Genomic DNA, 7,893 nt, shown 5'->3' on the forward strand with positions numbered 1-7,893 from the left:
TTTGGATATATACTGGAAGTGCTAGATCATATGGTAGTTCTACTTTTAATCTTTTGCAGAATCCTCATTTTCTCCACATTGTCAACAAGACTTATTATCTTTGGTCTTTTTGATAGTAGCCATTCTAATAGGCATGAAGTGATATCTCACTGTGGTTTTGATTTGCATTTCCCTCATAAGTAGCAATGCTGAGCACCTATTTCTGTATCTGTTGGCCATTTGTATGTCCTCTTTTGAAAATTTTCTGTTCAGGTCCTTTGCCTATTTTTAATTGGATAATTTGGGGGTTTTTGTTTGGTTGGTTGGTTGGTTTTTGCTATTGACTTATATGTGTTTCTTATATATTTTGGATATTAACCCTTAACATATATATGGTTTACAAATATTTTCTCCCATTCTATAGGTTGCTTTTTCACTCTGTTGATTGTTTCTTTTGCTGGATAGAAGCTTTTTAGCTTGACACAATCCTCTTGTCTATTTTTGCTTTTGTTGCCTGTGCAAAAAAATCATTGCCAAGACCAACACTGTGGAGATTTTCCCTTATGTTTTCTTCTAATAGTTTTATAGTTTCAGGTCTTACATTTAAGCCTTTAATGTATTTTGAATTGGTTTTTATATGGGGTGAGATAAAGATCCAACTTCATTCTTTTGCTTGTGGGTATCCAGTTTTCCAGCATCATTCTTTGAGGATATTATCCTTTACCCACTGTGTGCTGTTGGTATCCTTGTTGAAGATCAGTTGATTTTAAATATATGGATTTATTTATACACTCTCTATTCTGTTCCATTGATTTTTATCTCTGTATTTATAACAATATCATACTGTTTTGATTAGTATAGCTTTGTAATGTATTTTGAAATTGAGGAGTAAGGTGCCTCCAGCTTTGTTCTCGATTGCTTTGGATATTTGGGATCTTTTGTGGTCTCATATGAATTTGGGGACTTTTTCTATTTTTATAAAGAATGATATTGAGATTTTGAAAGGATTTCATTGAATCTATAGATCACTTTGGTAGTATGGACATTTTAACAATATTCTCCTAATCCATGAACATGGGTGGAACAAGGGATGTCTTTTCATTTATCTGTGTTGTCTGTATTTCATTTATTAATGGTTTATAATTTTGAACTTATTTTTGTGTGTTAAGCTTGTATCCTGCAACTTGCCTGAATTTGTTTAGTAACTCTAATAGTTTCGGACTTTTTTGGTATGTCTTCAGGTTTATCTACATATAAGATTGTTTCATCTGCAAGTAGAAGTAAGTTCACTTCCTTCTTTCCTATTGGATGCTTTCTATTTTCATTGTCTTACCTAAGTGTTCTGGCTAGAAGTTCCAGTATAATGTGGAATAGAAGTGGTGAAAGCAGGCACCATGGTCTTAGGGGAAAAGCTTTCAATCTTTCACAATTAAGTATAAAGTTAGCTGTGTTTTTTATAAATGGGCTTTATTGCTTTGAAAGAGTTTCCTTCTACTCCTAGTATGTTGGGTGTTATTATTATGAAAGTGTATGAGATTTTGTCATATGCTTTTTTGACCTCAATTGAGATGATCACATAGGGTTTTATCTGTCCTTCTAATATTATGTTGATTGATTTTTACATATTGAATCTTCCTTTTCATTTCTGGAGTATATCCAAATTGGTCATGATGTATAATACAATCCTCTTAATATGCTGCTAGATGTAGTTTGTTTGTTTTTGTTCAGGATTTTTGCATTTATATTTATAGGAATAAGAGTCTATAATTTTTATGATGTCTTTATCTGGCTTTGATATCTGACTCATAGAATAAGCTAGTAAATATTCCTTCTGCTTCCATTTTTTGGGAGAGTTCAAGAAAGATTTCTCTTAGAGGTTCTTAAGAGGATCATTAGAATTCACCAAGGGAGCCATCAGATCTAGGGCTTTTCTTTGTTGGGAGGTTTCTGATTCAATCTCTTTACTTTTGTAGTTCTGTTCAAGTTTTCTATTTGTTTTTGAATGAGTTTTAATAGTTTGTATGTCTCTAGGAATTTGTTTGTTCCATGTAGAGTTATCTAATTTGTTGATGTACAATTATTCATAGTATTCTCATAATCCTTTTTATTTCTGTAAGATCTGTAGCCTCCATTTTCATTTCTGATTTTCCTAATTTGAGTCTTCTCCCTTTTTTTTCATGGTCAAACTAGCCAAAGTTTTGCCAGTTCTGTAGATAAAAAACCAACTTTTGGGTTTGTTGAATCTCTCAATTGTTTTCTATTCTCCATTTTGTTTACCTCTGCTCCAATCTTTACTATCTCCTTTCTTCTCCTAACTTTCGGTTTAGCTGGGTTTTCTTTGGTTTTCTTTTTCTAGCACCTTAAGATGTAAAGTTAGATTATTGCTTTGGGATTTTGTTAAATGTGAGCATTTTACACTTACATATTGCCTCTGAGCACTGCTTTTGCTGTATCCTATAGGTTTGGTATCTTGAGAAAATATCTCAAGATATTTTCCAATTTCATTTGCAATTTCTATAATTCATTCATCATTTGTGTTATTTAATTTCCACACCTTTGGCCAGGCCCGGTGGCTCACACCTGTAATCCCAGCACTTTGGGAGGCTGAGGTGGGCGGCTCACTTGAGGTCAACAGTTTGAGACTAGCCTGGCCAACATGGCAAAACCCCATCTCTACCGAAAATACAAAAATTACCCAGGTGTGGTGGTGCACACCTGTAATCCCAGCTACTCAGGAGGCTGAGGCAGGAGGATCACTTGAACCCTGGAGGTGGAGGTTGCAGTGAGTTGACATAGCACAACTACCCTTCAGCCTGGGCTTTAGAGTAAGAATCTGTCCCAAAATTCCACATATTTGTGAATTTTGCAATTTTTCTTTTATTATTCTTTTCTGGTTTTGTTTCATTGTGGTTGGAAAAATCACTTATATTATGTCAATATCCTTAAATTTATTGAGACTTGGTTTGTGGCCTAACATATGTTCTTTTCTGGAAAATGTTCCATGTGTACTTGATAAAAATATGTATTTTGTTTTTTGGGGGTAGAGTATTCTATATATTTTTATAAGGTCCAGTTGGTTTATAATGTGATTCAACTCATTTTTTTAATTGGTGAATTATTTACTTCTATCTAGTTGTTCAATATATTATTGATAGTGGGTTATTGAAGTTGTCAACTATTATGTAACTATCTATTACTCAATCCAATTCAAGCACTTTTTGCCTTAAATGTTTAGGGGTTCTATTATTAGGTGTGTATGTTAGTGTATCTTCTTGATGAACTGACTTTTTAATCAATGTATAATTTCCTTCTTTGTGTCTTATAACAATTTGTGTCTTAAAGTCTATTTTGTCTGATATTAGTACATCCATCTCTGCTCTGTTTTGATTACTATTCATGAAATATCACTCTCCATCCTTTCACTTGAAATCTGTCTTTGGATCTAAAGTGAGTCTCTAGTAGATAGCATATAGATGCATCATGGTTTTTTAATTCATTCTGGCAGTCTCTATCATTTAATTAGAGAATTAAATCCACTTACATTTAAAGTAATTACTAGTAAGGAATAACTTCTGACATTTCACTAATTCCTTTCTCTATGTCTTTTAATTTTTTAAATATTTTTAGTTAGCAAATCATTCTTGTATAGATTTATGGGACACAACGTGATGCTTTGATAAATGTAAATAATGTGGAATGATTAAATTAAGCTAAAATTGCCTGCATACCATTTTTCAAATAGTACACTAGAAAAAATTAACTAATGTCAAAAGAAGGCAATGATACATGAATTAAGGAACAACCAATATATAAGACAGGCTAAAGCCCACAACCACAATTCTTTCAGGATAAGGTCTATATTGCTCCCTCTGGCCTTGCTAACCTGCACCAGTAGTGTGGGCTGCTATCCTCATAACCTCTGCCAGTCTGGGAAGTGGAGGATGATAGGCAGGAAATTTGAAATGTAGCTGGCTGCTTTTTTTTTTTTTTTTTTTTTGACAAAGTCTCACTCTGTCATCCAGGCTAGAGTGCAGTGACTAACTTATAGCTCACTATAACCTTAAACTCCTGGGCTCAAGTGATCCTCCTGCCTCAGCCTCCTGAGTAGCTAGGGCTACAGGTGCATGCCACCACACCCAGCTAATTTTTTTAAAAAATATTTGTAGAGCCGAGGTCTCCCTTTGTTACCTAAGCTAGTCTTACACTCCTGGCTTCAAGCAATCCTCCCACTTCTGCCTCCCAAAGTGCTGGGACTACAGGTGTGAGCTGCCACACCCAGACACTGCTGCTTTCTTTACTAAGCCTTCCACTGATGTTTTCACTGGATTTCAGAGTTCTGCCAACATTGTTTCTGACATTCTGACTAGTTCATTAGTTGATTTTCTGGAGGGACAGAGCCCTGAAGTCCCCAACTTTGCCATTTTTCTGTGATATCCTCTCTCTCTTTTTGTGTTGCTTTTTCTCTCTGGCCCATGCAGTCCTGGAGCTGGCTGCTTCTTCCAGCAGAGTAATGAGATGTGGAGGTCCAAGTCTCCAGTGTGAGCTTAAAGGAGAGGGGTGGAGATTGTCCTGGGTCATAGTCCCAGGCTACATCCAACCTGGAGAATAGGAGACCAACTCACTAAAAAACTACATTAGTTTAGGACAAAACCCCAGGAAGCAATAAAGGGATTCTTCTTCTGTTTTTGCTGACTGTGCATATCTCCCCTGGCAACCTCCTGGGCAGTGGAAGTTGGCTGAAGACAAAGCTTGGGTGATTCTACTCCCAGCTACCATCTTAATACCTTGGGAATATAAAAATGACCCTTTCCCTGGCACAGGACTCTACAGTTTACCTCAGTGTCCCTGATCTTCTTTTACTTTCACAATGGTACTGGGATGTCACACAGTACAGAGGAGGAAACTCAAGCTCAGGGAGCACCAGAAACTTTCTCAAGGCTCTGACAGGAGAATTATAGGGCCAGGGCACTACCTCAGGCAGCCCTCAGCTCCTCCCATTGCCCTTGGACCCCATTGCATGCTCCCATAAAACCCCGGTTTTCTCTCTAGAAACCCTGGAAGACTTTGCTAAAGAGTGGACACCCCATCCTCTGCCCGCTCCCACCAGCAATGTGTGATGACCTGTTCTCATCAACAGAACAGCTAATAGACCAACCAATCGGAAACTTAAATGCCTTTCAAGGATGTTTGCTCCTAGTCAGGCATTGAGGAGTCAAGGAGAAGAAAGAGGTTGATGGGTTGATGTGCCCAGAAGCCTGGGTTTTCTTTTCTTTTTTTTTTTTTTTTTTTTTGAGACAGAGTCTCACTCTGTTGCCAGGCTGGAGTGCAGTGGTGCAATCCCAGTTCAATGCAACTTCTGTCTCCCGGGTTCAAGCAATTCTCCTGCCTCAGCCTCCTGAGTAGCTGGGACTACAGGTGCACACCACCATGCCCAGCTAATTTTTGTAGTATTAGTAGAGACTAGGTTTCACTATGTTGGCCAGGATGGTCTTGATCTCCTGACCTTGTGATCTGCACACCTTGGCCTCCCAAAGTGCTGGGATGGGTTTTCTCTTTTGTCTGTTTCATCAGTCCTCTCTCCTCCTGATTTACATCTCCCTGACACAGTATTGCCCAGAATGATGCACAACACCCCCATGGAGGCTGCCCTGTATAAAACACAGGCTTCTCTTAAAGCCACATCCCACTGGCCTAACACTTTTCTCAAACAGCAAGTCTTTTCACACTTTCTGAAGCCAAATGGTCCCCATCAAAGTCCTCAGAGTTTTCCCTCACAGATTTTATCTTGAGATATTTGTCCAGGTTGGCAAGATAATTTTAGATTTTGACTCTATTTTAAATGGTCTTTCACCATGTTATCTGCAGATTTCATGAATCTCCTTGCTATGATAAACACGCTAATCAAGACGCGGCCTGGGACAGAGCCTGGTGGCCATCAGAGACTTCCCTCTAGGCCAACAGATTCACTAGTTAGTGCCCAGTGGAGATGCACACCGGACATTCTAGAGACCTGAGATGCATGGGGACCAGGGCAAAGCTGCACTGGGACTACAGCAAAGCTGCTTTGATCCCACGTTTTTGGTCTCCCTATCTTTCAGGAAAGACCAGAACAGCCTTCTCTAAAAACATTAATGAGGCTAAGGGGATTATTAATTCAAAGCTTATTAAAGCCATATGTAGCTGCATGCATTCTAAGTCAAAATAAACTGCAATGTCCTGCTGATTTCTCTTGCGTCATGTCACCGGCTTATAGCAAGGGGAGGCCATGTGGAGCTGTGCTAATTATCAGGACCATATGCTGTGGGAAAATCAGGAGGTGTTATTAAAATGCCTCTTGGACTACCGCTCAAGCTTATGAGATTCTCTTCTTCCAGGATTGCAATTTGGTATTTGTTGATATTTGAGTAATGAGGCTGTCCACACATATTTTTAGGTTTCCCTTTCACTGGGCAGTCTCCAAATACATTCCATGGGCTGAGCTCTGTGCTATGTCTGAGCAGGGATCCCACCATCAACCACATGCAGCTTCAGTTCCTGAAGCTCTTCCTGCAATGTGAGTTCCCCAAACGGTTAACAAATATCAAACACACTTGCTTAGTATATGCTGGTTTAACAAATATCTATGGTGCATCCACTAGGTACAAAGCACTGTCCCAGGTGCAACAACCTTGGAAATAAGGTAAGTGACCACCATGCTTCTGGGAACCCCTCAGTTTGTAAGTCTTCCTTACCTTCCATGTTCTTTGCCTGCACTCTGCACTCTTTTCACAAGAACATTGTTTCAGGATTAACAAAGGATTCACCTAAGACACCCCTATGGAGTTTCCTCAGGAAACTTGGAATGACATGCAAAGCCACTCTGCAGCAACACTGAACGCCCTGGCCTTGCTGCCAGGAGCACTGTCACCATCACTGGGGACGCAGCCAGGCTACATGCCAGGGACTATCACAGACACCATTAAATGTCACCATGCCCTGTGAAATATTACAAGAGTCTCTATTTAACTGAGACTCAGAGAAGTTAAATAGCCGGGCTCCGGGTCACCCACGTGGGCAGGGTCAGAGGGGGCATCCCAATGAGCCCATCTACACACACTTTCCCCTGTACTGCCAATGTTTTTAATAAGATCAATTCATAAAGACCTTTGACTTCCCAACTTGACGCACATCATGTAAAAGCACACATGATACCACCCAGCTCCAGGCTCACACACGCACGTGCAAGGGGGAATGTGGCCTCTCTAAATGCCAGGAGCCTTTGATCTGAGGGTATCTCCCTCCCATGCCCTGCACAGTGCTCCCCCAGCTTGCAGCTGATCTGGGCTTCCCCATCAGCCCCTTCACACCCCCATGAGCGATGGGCTAGGAGGCTGCAGGTGCCACCTGCCCCTGCTACTGGCACCACAGCGCTAGCAGTCCACCTTGCTCTCCCTGCAGTGCCTGCCCTCTGCTTCCCACTCCCTGATCTACTGTGGCTGGTCCCATCCTCCACCAGACACTGATTCCCTGGGCCCCCAACTCACATCGCCTCTCCCGCCCTACAGCTCCACACTTGGCTTCTCAGGGTTTCCTACCACAGCAAGTAGGAGGGTTAGTTTTATGTCAACTTGGCTGAGCCACAGTATCCAAATATTTGGTCAAAAGCCAGTCTAGATGTTGTGTGGGTGTTTTTTAAATGAGATTAACATTGAAATCAGCAGACTTTGAGTAAAGCAGTCAACCCTCCATAATGTGGTGGGCTTCATCCAATCAGTTGAGGCCTTAAGAGAAAAGACTGAGGTCCCCCAGGAAGAGGAAACTCTTCCTCCAGGCTGCGTTTGGCCTCAAAAGTCAAAATTGCAATATCAACCCCTCTCTGGGTCTCCAGACTGCCAGTCTGCCCTGCAGATTTCACACTCGCCAGCCTCCACAATC

The sequence above is a fragment of the Pongo abelii genome, chromosome 6 (genome assembly GCF_028885655.2).
Source record: "Pongo abelii isolate AG06213 chromosome 6, NHGRI_mPonAbe1-v2.0_pri, whole genome shotgun sequence".
In the NCBI taxonomy this organism is placed as follows: Eukaryota; Metazoa; Chordata; class Mammalia; order Primates; family Hominidae; genus Pongo; species Pongo abelii.